Source organism: Sceloporus undulatus, chromosome 2 (genome assembly GCF_019175285.1).
Source record: "Sceloporus undulatus isolate JIND9_A2432 ecotype Alabama chromosome 2, SceUnd_v1.1, whole genome shotgun sequence".
NCBI classification, from domain to species: Eukaryota; Metazoa; Chordata; class Lepidosauria; order Squamata; family Phrynosomatidae; genus Sceloporus; species Sceloporus undulatus.
In genome coordinates this window covers 12,633,510-12,644,394 of record NC_056523.1, presented here as the reverse complement: position 1 = coordinate 12,644,394, position 10,885 = coordinate 12,633,510, and the positions used below count along the sequence as shown (strand labels likewise).

The 10,885-nt window shown below is 47.4% G+C and overlaps 1 long non-coding RNA gene across 1 annotated transcript; it reads right to left on the bottom strand.

Moving 5' to 3' along the window:
• Positions 1-3,174: 3,174 nt before the first annotated feature.
• On the bottom strand, positions 3,175-4,113 carry LOC121922025. The gene is made up of 3 exons (XR_006102073.1): positions 4,010-4,113; positions 3,515-3,598; positions 3,175-3,312 (listed from the first exon to the last, which is right to left on the bottom strand). It is a non-coding gene; the product is annotated as an uncharacterized LOC121922025 (long non-coding RNA).
• Positions 4,114-10,885: the final 6,772 nt, after the last annotated feature.

Genomic DNA, 10,885 nt, shown 5'->3' with positions numbered 1-10,885 from the left:
GCATAAGGGTGGTTTGCGGTGCAGCTTCTAGCTGGAAGCCGCGTATGATGCGGCCACACTGTACTTTATTTCCATCCATGACAGGGGATTTAATTCTGCTGTCCCTTTCCCATTGTAAGCCTCTGGGCAGGCAATGTCTGGATGGTTTCTGATCTTGAATAAAATGTGCCAGGAAAGGAGGGGAACTTCTCACAAACGCAACAGGTTGTGCTTGGCAGTATTAATACAGAATCAGTATTGTGCAGCAAGTGGTCTTGCATCCCTGGAGACTGGGGATCGGCTCCCAGCTCTTACATCTATCAGGTATTGCTGAAATATAGACTGATGTATTCAAGGGAGTTCAAGATGTATGGGAGTTTCTTAAAAAGGAAATACTGAAGACACAATTTCAAACAGTTCCAATGAGAAAGAAAAATGGGAGATGCCTCAAGAAGTCAGGATGGATGACTAAGGAACTTTCAAATGAGCTAAGTTTTAAACGGAACATATATAAGAAATGGAAAAGGGGGGAAATCACCAAAGAGGAATTCAAACAAATAGCGGGCATGTGTAGGAATAAAGTCAGAAAAGCTAAAGCGCAGAATGAACTCAGGCTTGATAAAGAGGTTAAGAACAATAAAAAGGGATTTTTTTTTATATGACCACAGCAAAAAGAAGAAGAAGGAAACGGTAGGGCCACTGCGTGGAGAAGATGGGAAAATGCTAACAGAGGACAGAGAAAAGGCAGAATTACTCAACACTTTCTTTGCCTCAGTCTTCTCAGAAAAGGAAAAGGGAGCTCAACCTGAGGATAATGGAGCAGAGGACAGATTAGGGGAATTTCAGTACAGAATAAGTAAAGAGATAGTACAGGAATACCTGTTAACCTTAATGAATATAAGTCTCGAGGACCAGATGAACTACACCCAAGGGTATTAAAAGAACTGGCAAATGTAATATTGGCGCCATTGGCAATAATCTTTGAAACCTCCTGGAGAAAAGGAGAAATCCCAGCAGACTGGAGGAGGGCAAACGTTCCCATCTTCAAAAAGGGGGAAAATGAGGATCCCAACAATTATCGTCCAATTAGTCTGACATCTAAACCAGGAAAGATTCTAGAGCAGATCATTAAAAAGAGAGTCTCTGAACATCTAGAAGGCAATTCCATAATCACAAAAAGTCAACATGGGTTTCAGAGAAACACGTAGGATCCTAGAAATTAAAGGGACCCCAAAGAGCCTTCCACTCCTGCCCCCTACTCTGCCCTGCAAGAACACCTAGGAGGCTAGAAATTGAAGGGACCCCAAAGGGTCATCCATTCCAGCCTCATTCCTCTGCCCTGCATGAACACCTAGCAGGCTAGAAATTGAAGGAGCCCCAAAGAGCCTTCCACTCCTGCCCCATACTCTGTCCTGAAGGAATACATAGGAGTTAGAAACTGGAAGGGGCTTCTCCCCTCTCCCCTCTCTTCCCCAGAAGCACAAAAGTCAGGATGCCACCAAAACCTCCAAGGAGCATGCGCAAATATGTTGATGTGAAATGTTCAAGACAAAAGGAAGGCGCTGATGTAGAAAAAAGTTCCGCTATGCATGGTTTCACATCACGCAAATCGCAACTTTTGTGCAATTGTAGCGCTAACATAATGTTTCTGGGGACTGATGGAAAAGCAAGCAATGTGGTAGAACATCGCGTTATAAGGTCATTGTGCAACATTTGTTTCACTTCCTTAGCGGAATTGAGGGTCCAAAAACTCGCGTCTGATAAACTCCTTAGATTTCCTACATGGCAGGGGGTTGGGTTGGATGGCCCTTGTAGTCTTTTCCAACTCTATGATTCTATGAATCATTTGAAGAAAGAACTTTATAGCCTCTGTCTGTGGATTTAATTTCTGGCATTTTTCCATTTCAGCAGATTTTAATTGTATGATGTATCTTAACATGAAATTCTCAAGTTGTGTGAAAATTAGTTTGGGAAACAGCAAGATAAGGTCCCTGTAGGTCCAAAACACACTACAGAAATGATCCAGTTTGAGACCGCTTTAAATGCCCAGGCTCAATGCTAGGGAATCCTGGGAATTTTCATTTTGTGAGACATTGAGTGTTCTCTGTCAGAGATATCCTTGGTGCCACGATAAACTACAGCTTCCACAATTCCCTAGCATTGACCTAGGGCAGGTAAAGAACATCTGTACAACATACAGTTGGTTTTTCATGGGCCTGTCATGGACTGAAGCATCCACAGCTGGTCCCATCGCATTCTCCCCAATGGCAGCGTACACATGAGGCCTATCTGCAATTGGAAAGAATGAGACTTGAGGGCCTGTGTTTTTTGCCTTTCATGTGTGTTGGGGGGATGTCCAGAACAGACCCCCTCAGATATCAAGAGCCGGCTGTACTAGTGTCCTAATAAACATTTTGAAAACATTTGGAATTTCTAATCCAAGAATATCTAGACCACGAAGTAGGTGCAGAGGACTATTGCTATCTTCTGGGATTTGCTCAAATCCTATTAAATACAATAGTAGAATAAAATGGTGCCTCTTAAATAATTGGCAAGGTTTGCTTTTTGAATGTATGTTTTTCAATATTTTCAAGATATGAACGGTTAAATCCATGGATAAAGAATCTGTGGATCAGGAGGTCCAAGTCTACCTTCATTATCTAATTCAGTTTTGTTTGGTCAATCCCAAAATTTGTTCTTCTACTGAGAGAATGAGATCCCTTGCTATCTAAAGGGGCCAAAAGAGAACCAACATGTAGTAGTTTGAGTGTTGGACTAAGATAGCTGGAGATCAGGGTACAAATGAACTGAGAGGACTTGGGAAGGTCACACTCTTTCAGCCTCAGAGAAAGGCAATGACAAACTGCCTTTGCACAAATCTTGATGAGAAACCCTATGGCAGGTTCACACAGACGTCACTGTGTCAACATCAGAGCTTGGCTTTCTCTGACTTTTGGCAAGAAGGTCTGGTGGTTGGATGGGGCCAAAGCGGCAATTGGAGGAGGCAAACCAGGCCCTTGGTGCGGGGGATACAGCTAGTGAAGCCCTCCCCTCGCCACCCAGTGGTTGCTTGGCCAGAGAGGCCAGAGACATAAGCAAAGCTGAAAGAAAACCACTCAGCCTGCTGTAATCTATCAAGATTGAAGAAGAACCCTCAGGGTTACTTTTCAGCACTTCTAAGCTGCACAATCCCAAGAAAAAGGGAGCCTTACTCAGAGAGGACAGGGCCCCCAGAATCTCCTCCATCACTTCCTGATGAAGGGCCTTTTGGCCTGGATCCAGCAGGGCCCACTCCTCCTCTGTGAAATCCACAGCCACATCCTCAAAGGTCACCTGCCAGAAAGAGAAAATTATTCTTTCAGGTTGCTCAGGAGAACTGAAATGCTTACAGCATGCCATCCAAAGACTCCTTACAGTGGCAACTTGTGATGGAAGCAAACGGAAAGAACAAGATTCTGTGGGGACCAGGGAGTTTTCAAAGGGAGATAGGTACCGCCCAGCTCTTTGTTGGCTCACTTGAGATCCTGTTCCTTACCTGATCTAGCCTCCCAGAAGGTGTTCTGAGTCCATCAGGGTAAGAGATGTCCTTGTACACTTAGACCCAGTCTTATACCGCCTCCTGGGAGGAAGAAAAAAGCAAAGAGTATTTCTAACCTTTCTCTCTCTTCCAGTCCCCCTACATTATGCTCCTAAATGCAGCATACACCATTTCCCACACCAGGCTTTATTACATTGTTTTCTGTAGACATGCACTGTACTGGATACTGAAATCTGTGCTTCTCCTATCCTCCTTTACCATCTTTCATCTGCTTTTAAAGCTAGCAACAAAGAGGATGAGGAGGAACAGGAAGGCTGGTCATTATAAAAAGTCCTTGTAAAAATATACTCCCTGTCAGAGGTTTGAGGTATCCCTGTAATTTAGTGCTAGTTATCTACATAAAATAGTCCAGTGCTGCAATGGATAGAGCTGGATATTTCAGACATATTTGAGAAGAAGAAATCAAAGTGAAAACTACCCTCTAGCCCTTACTCATTGAGGAGGACATTTCTTCTGTCCTGCGTGATCCACTTCGGCTGCTGCCTTTACTGGATTCAAAAGAACACTTCTCCAGCCATCTCTTTCACAAACAAGTCTGCAGCAAAAGCAGAAATGGGGAGGAGAGGGAAGAGAGAAGAATTTTGTAGCCTGGGTCAAAACTGAGTTCCTACATAGATGATTGCTAGCCAAGAAAACAAAGGCCACTGCAGATCTGGAGACACAAACTCCTGCTTCTGAATAGAGTTTCATTCACGACTGCTGAGGTGTTTCCGAAGAGGCATTTAATCTTAGGAGCTTTTCACTTACACTCTCAAAACGGGGCTAGGGAGCTTAAATACTATGCCTGCTGCTGCATTTTGGGATCTGAGTTCAAGTAAGTTATGACATCCACTCAGCTCAACTCCACATGGTGCACTGAGCATTCTTCCTCATATACACAAACACAGTCTCGGATTCTGCTAGTGTTTCATCGTCTTCCTTTCATGTGGCGCAGTGGTTAAATGCTGTACTGCAACCACTCACTCACACAACCATAAGGTTGCGAGTTCAATACTAGAAAAAGGGCTCAAGCTCGACTCAGGCTTGCATCCTTCCAAGGAGGTTTGCTAAATGAGTACCCAGATGGTTTAGGGCAGTTAGCTTACACTTGGGCAGGTTACAGACCGCCATATAGTCGTGCGGAGCACGTACTAGGGTTAGGAAGGGGCGGTGCTTCTGCACCCCCTAACCCTAGTACGTGCTCTGCGCATAGAAAATGGTGGCGGCCATTCCACACGGTTATACTAGTTTCAGTATAACCTCCCCAGGAAGGGAGTTCTAGACCCCAAGGGCAGCCCTGAGAAGCTCCATCTCATGTTCCCACAAAGAGGACCATGAGGATACACTCATGTGGGAGAAGATGCTCCTTCAAAAAGACTCAAAGGAAGCCAGGTGGAGAGATACAGGACATAACTAACTGACCAAATGTGCATGGAACTGAATCAATAACCAGCAAAGCTGCTTTAATGGGGAGTCACAGGTTCCAGTAACAGCATCCCCTTTTTGTTCAGAGGCTGTGTAAGTCTGAAATATCATTTGCAAAGGGATCTTTTAGTCTATTTATCTTATGACTTCTTTCAAAGTGCTTCAAGATTGCTTTGCATTCCCTATTCTTGTTTAGATTAAGCTTCAGTTTGTTCAAAAATTTTCAAAATGCCTTCCAAAGAAATAGTGGCCCAGCAAAATGACCAGATGAAAAGACTCAGCTGCTCCTCTTCCTCCTCCAGACAGCTTAAAGGACATAACCAGCACAAAGATTGGGCCTGGAGCTGAATCAATAACCAGCAAACCTGTTTCTAAGGGAGTCACAGGTTTCTTGTAATCAAACCCAATTAGTAATCTGGCTACAAACCGTGTCTTCCGTGTACAATAACACAAAATATAATAATAATAATAATGAATAAGATAATGATAATAATATCCCCCAATGGGCTACCTGCTGCTCTCCCTGCTCTCCCTCTGCCTGCTCGGAGGAAGCCCTCTGCCAAGGCACTGCTTGGGAGGTTGTCTCCGCTCCACACTCTTGAACCCAGCTCCCATCTCTGGGAAGGACGGCCAGGAACTGCTCCAGGATCACGAGGTCCATCATCTCAGCCTTGTGTGTCTCTCTGGCTTCAGCCACTGACAGCAGAGATTGTGGAGCTGGCTGCAAACCTTTCGGGCCCCAAAGCTCCTCTTGGAAGACAAACTCTGCCTGAAGTGCTGGCGCGGACCTCAGAACTGAGCATCTCTCCCCAAAGCTCCTCTGCATGGTCTACCAAAAGAAGCATGGAAAAAGAGATCATGTAAACCCTTTTACAGCTAAATCCACATTACAGATTCTCACGCAGCATCCTTCCACTTGCCCTGTCCCTATTGCCTTTCCTTTCTCTGCCACCTTTTGCACATCTCTGTCAGCAGCAATGGTGTTGCTTTTAATCTTTCTACATTGCTTCAGGACATTTTGTTAACTGAAGTAAAGGACAAGGTGGTGCCCCATGTCAGTACTCCCTGCAATGTATTTGGGCTCTCCATATTTTCATATCTGGGGCCAACATGACTTAAGGGGTCCCAGGATGACCTTGGCAGCGTGTATTCCCATGAGAAAGGAGTGGAGACTGAGGACTTGGTTATGGCCCAGGTAATACTGCAATCCAAGCTCAATGGGGGCTCGGCTCCCTCCTCAGCCCAGGCCCATATCCCTTTCTTCTTCCACCAGGAGATGAAAGAGAAGCCAACTTGGTCCACCTGCCCTCTGCCCTCTTCCAGCAACAGCCTCTATCCAGCCTGGGGCTGTCCTCATCCAGTCACTGCTTTTGCCCAGAATCCCAATGTCTTTTCCTGGGTCTTTGTTACCTTGCATGATAGCCCACCCCTTGAGGGTAGGACCAGATATCAATCTGGTCCCAAAAACTGGCTCCCTCCTGGCATAATCTCCCTCTCACTGTCTCACCCTCAGACCCCAGTCTGAACTCTCCCAATGTCCATGGTCTCCTTGGGACAGGGATTTCACCCCTCGCACCTCTCAAACTCCGCTCCCAGTTTCCAGATTGCCATTTTGTTTAGCTCTCAATGCTGTTTTGTGTTTGAATTTACGTGCTGATGGCACTCTGCATATTTATTAACCTTCTTTTTTCATCCAGACAGGGAGTCTTCATCAATGAAGTCTGGTATATACAGATTTCAATGATCCTAAAGGTACCCAGCCTCTTCCAAGTTTAGGAAAATTCCCTCAACATTTTAAGTGATGCTGATAGTTGGTGGGGACCTTTGTCAGTACCCCCCTTTCTTTGGGTAACACCTCTCTTCCTTGGAGAAACTGCAGTTGACAGGACAGCATCCTCCATCAAAGAGAAAGTGCCTCTGCTGTCTGCCAACATCTGGTGCCTCAGGCAAGTGCTTCATTCAGCCTAAGGGTGGGTTACAAACGCTTAGTACTTTCCACTGACCCTCAGCTTCTACTGAGATGCAAGGAGCAGCAGACAGAGCACCGGAAGGGAGGAATCTGGGTATAAACATCCCCAGAGCATCAATTATAATAAACAGCATAAACAAACAAGGATTTATAGGGTTTTTTGGTGTGTTTTATTTTTGAGCTACATGGCCATGTTCTGGAAGAGTTTATTCCTGGTGTTTTGCCACCATCTTCAGCATCCAGCATTCTCTAAAGATGCCAGCCACAGATGCTGGTGAAACGTCAGGAATAAACTCTTCCAGAACATGGCCATGCAGCCCGAAAAACCCACAAAAAACGATGGATGCCGGCCATGAAAGCCATCGACTTCACAAACAAGTATTTCTAAGTATGTTTTGGAAAGAACCCTGAATCCTCATATTGCTGCCTCCAGTTAGTTAACAATCCTGAGCTAGATGGACCAATGGTCTGACTCAGTATAAATCAAGTTATGCTCCAAACACAGAATCACATTCTCTATTGGTGGTGGTTGTGTGTTTTGGCGAGTTTGCTGTTGTTTTGGTATGCCTTGAAATAATTTCCGACTTATGGAGACCTTAAGGCAGACCTATCATGGAGCAAGTTTTGTTCTGAGGGGGTTCGCCCTTGCCTTCCTCTGAGGCTGAGAGAGTGTGACTTGCCCAGGGTCACCTAATGGGCTTCCATGGCTGAAGGGAATGGGAATTCGAACCCTGGTCTTCCAGAGTGCTAGTCCTACTCTCAAACCACTATACTCCATTGCCTCCCTTTCTTGAGTATAGCCCAGAATATTTGGGAGGCTGGGAGCAGCTTACAATACTTTAACTGAGAACAGCAAAGGTGGAATGTACTGTATAATAGACATTAAGACCTTTTCAAAACATGCTCTACTTATTTCCAAACAAAAATCCTGCCTCAACAGAAATAGCCAGCTACACTCTCTGAGTTTAAAGCAACACGAAAGACCACTCTCTTCTGATAATCCTATCCAGATGGTTTTTAAATTTTGAATGGGAAAGTGTTCATGGATTGTTTTGCCATGTCTTGGTTTTATATGCTCTTTGAATTGGCATGTGTCCAATGTGTTCTTGTTCCTGCCTTGATCCAGAGGCACCAAGAAATATCACATGGAGGTGCAGTGATGGCGAACCTTTTCTAGGTTGCGCGCCGGGGGGTGGGGCTTCTACCCCCAGGATGGGGGCTGGGTTCCAGGGGCGGGGCTCCTGCCCCCAGGGGGCGGAGCCTCTGTCCCCCTGTCCTCTGGGGTTTGCTGGCCTCTGAGAGTCCCTTTGGAGCTGTCAGAGGCCAGCAACCAGTCCTTGGAGGACGGCTCCAAGGCACCCTTTCGCTCTAAGGGAGGCTGAGGAGAAGGGGACTGGGCACGCGTCCCAGTCCCCTTCTCCTCGGCTTCTCTTTCCTCGGAGCGAACAGGGCTCCAAGACACCCTTTCGCTCCAAGGAAAGGGAGGCAGAGAAGGGAAACTGGGTTCAGCCGAAGGGAAAGGAGGCCGAAGGAAGCGGCTTGGGCACGCCACCGTCCTGGGCTCCCCCACGCTCCTTCCAGCTCCAGATCTTTCTCTTCGGAAGGAGGTCTGGGGCTAGAAGGGCCGTGAGGGAGCCCAAGACGTGGCACGCCGCCATCCTGGGCTCTTTCATGGTCCTTCCTACCCCAGATCTCTCTTTCCGGAGGGAGGTCGGGAGCGACAAGGGCCATGACGGAGCCCAGAACCTAGCACACTGCCGTCCTGGGCTCCCTCACAGCCTTTCTTCCACCAGATCTTTCTCCGGAGGGAGCCCAGGACGGCGGCGTGAAGGGTCCTGGGCTCCATCAGGGGCACTTCCTCCGCCAGATCTATCTCTCCAGAGGGAGGTCTGGTGGAGGAAGGGCCATGACAGAGTCCAGGACCTGGCACACCGCCATTGCTCCTCCTCAGGGTCCTTTCCCTGCCCCCAGCTGTCTTTCTAGAGACAGTTGGAGGCTGGAAAAGGTCTCTGGGGAGGAGCAACTGGCAAGCGCCAGTCTCTCCACCTCCCCCCCCAACCTTTTCCCAGCCTCCAGTTGTCTCCAGTAGACAACTGAAGGCTCAGAAAAGGCTGGGAGAAGGAGTCAGATGCACGCACCTCTGGCTCCTTCTCTCCAGCGCCATTTTCTGCCTTCCTGTTGTCTCCCGAAAATGGCAGGGAGGAGGAACGGGCACGCACATGCCTGTTTCTCCTTCTCCTGGTCCCCGTACCCAGTGAAACGGCCCGGAGTGCCACTTCTGACACCTGTGCCATAGGTTCGCTGTCATGGTGATAAGAGGTTTCTGGTGCTGTGAAGAGAACGTGAAGTAGTCAACATTTGGACTACAAGTCCCAGAATCCCTCAGCCAGGATCACCATGTAGTGCTGTGGGATCGTGGGAGCTTTGGCTCAAAAGAGGACCTTTGCCCAGTTCCCACCTGAACAGTATGGAGAGAACAGAAAAGAGAGGAAACAGATCTGGTTTGAAGGAACTGAGAGTGACAGATTTCACTGTCAGAAGATGCTGCCAGTTTAGTCTGGTGTGGTTTAGGGTCCGAGCGTCAGACCAAGAAGGCTCTGGAGACCAGGGCTCCAATCCTCCCTCGACCAAATGGGAAACCTTGGGGAGGGAGGTAACACTTTCTCAGCCTCAAAGGAGGGCAAAGGCAGCCCCTTCTGGACAGCTTTTGCGGAGAAAGTCACACTCTCTCTGCTTCAAAGGAAGGTTCTGGAGAGCTCTTTTGGAGAAAACCACACTCTCTCAGCCTCAAAGGAGGGCAATGGCAGCCCCTTCTGGACAGCTCTTGCAGAGAAAGCCCCATGATGGGGCCACCATCTGTCAAAAAGGGGTTGGAGGCACAAAACAACCATGTCATAGAACTGAAGAGTTGGAAGGGCCATGGAGTCCATCCCCATTCTGCCATGCAGGATCTCTCAGTCAAAGCACTCCCTGTAAAACACCCAGCCTGTTTATTCTGCTTCCTTTCTTCTTCATGGCCTTCCTTCCATCTCGGTTGCTGTTCCCTTGCCTTTTCTTTTGGGGATGAGAGGGAAGCCCTCTTTGAAGGGTTTCAATGTCCCAAATGCTTTCATGGAAGGAAGACCCTGAAGAGGAGCAGAAGACACAGACCCTGATCCTCGTCTCCTCAAAACAAAAGGCAGACCAAGCCAACAATATCCACATGTATCTCACAATGTCTATAGTATATCTATCCATCTATCAAAACAGCTCAAACGATCTCTCTTAGAATATTTATATATCAGATATATATCAGTTCTGATATCATGAGACAGAGACATTCTAAGAATATATATCCAAAGAGATCCCTTGAGTGGAAGTTGAAAGGCAGGAGCTTTCCTGGAGCTGAGCCTCCTTCCTCAGAAGCATTTGGGCCCAAAGGCAAATATTACTCTTGGGTCCACATGCCTCTGACTTAGATCTAGGGAAGCTCCTGCTGCTGCTGCTGCTGCCCACTCCTTCCTTCCTTCCTTTGAGTCTCAAAGGGGCTCCAGGGGCTCCTTCTCTTGAGCTCTGTCCTTGGAGTCTAAGAACAGACATCTCCATCAACTGATACATCTCTACCTACCTCTCTCAGAATCCAATATTTCAGTCTCTGTGTGTATATATATATAGAGAGAGAGAGAGACTGTCTAGGTCTCAGTGTCTCTCTCTCTCTCTATAAGGCTTTCTCCCTGAGAGTCCCTCTTTCTCAGACACAGAGCGAGAGCAGCAGCCCTGCGCCTTCTTCCTCTTCTTCGCCCTCAAACGCCTCACAGAAAAAGCCCTGCCTCAGCTCCCGCCCCCCAAGGCTTCCTCCAAGCCCTGATTGCCGCATCCCTTCTGCCACTCAGGACCCTGTCCACCAATCAAATCCACCACTGCCCTCATCCTTCTGGGAGGCCTGCAGCCTTGGA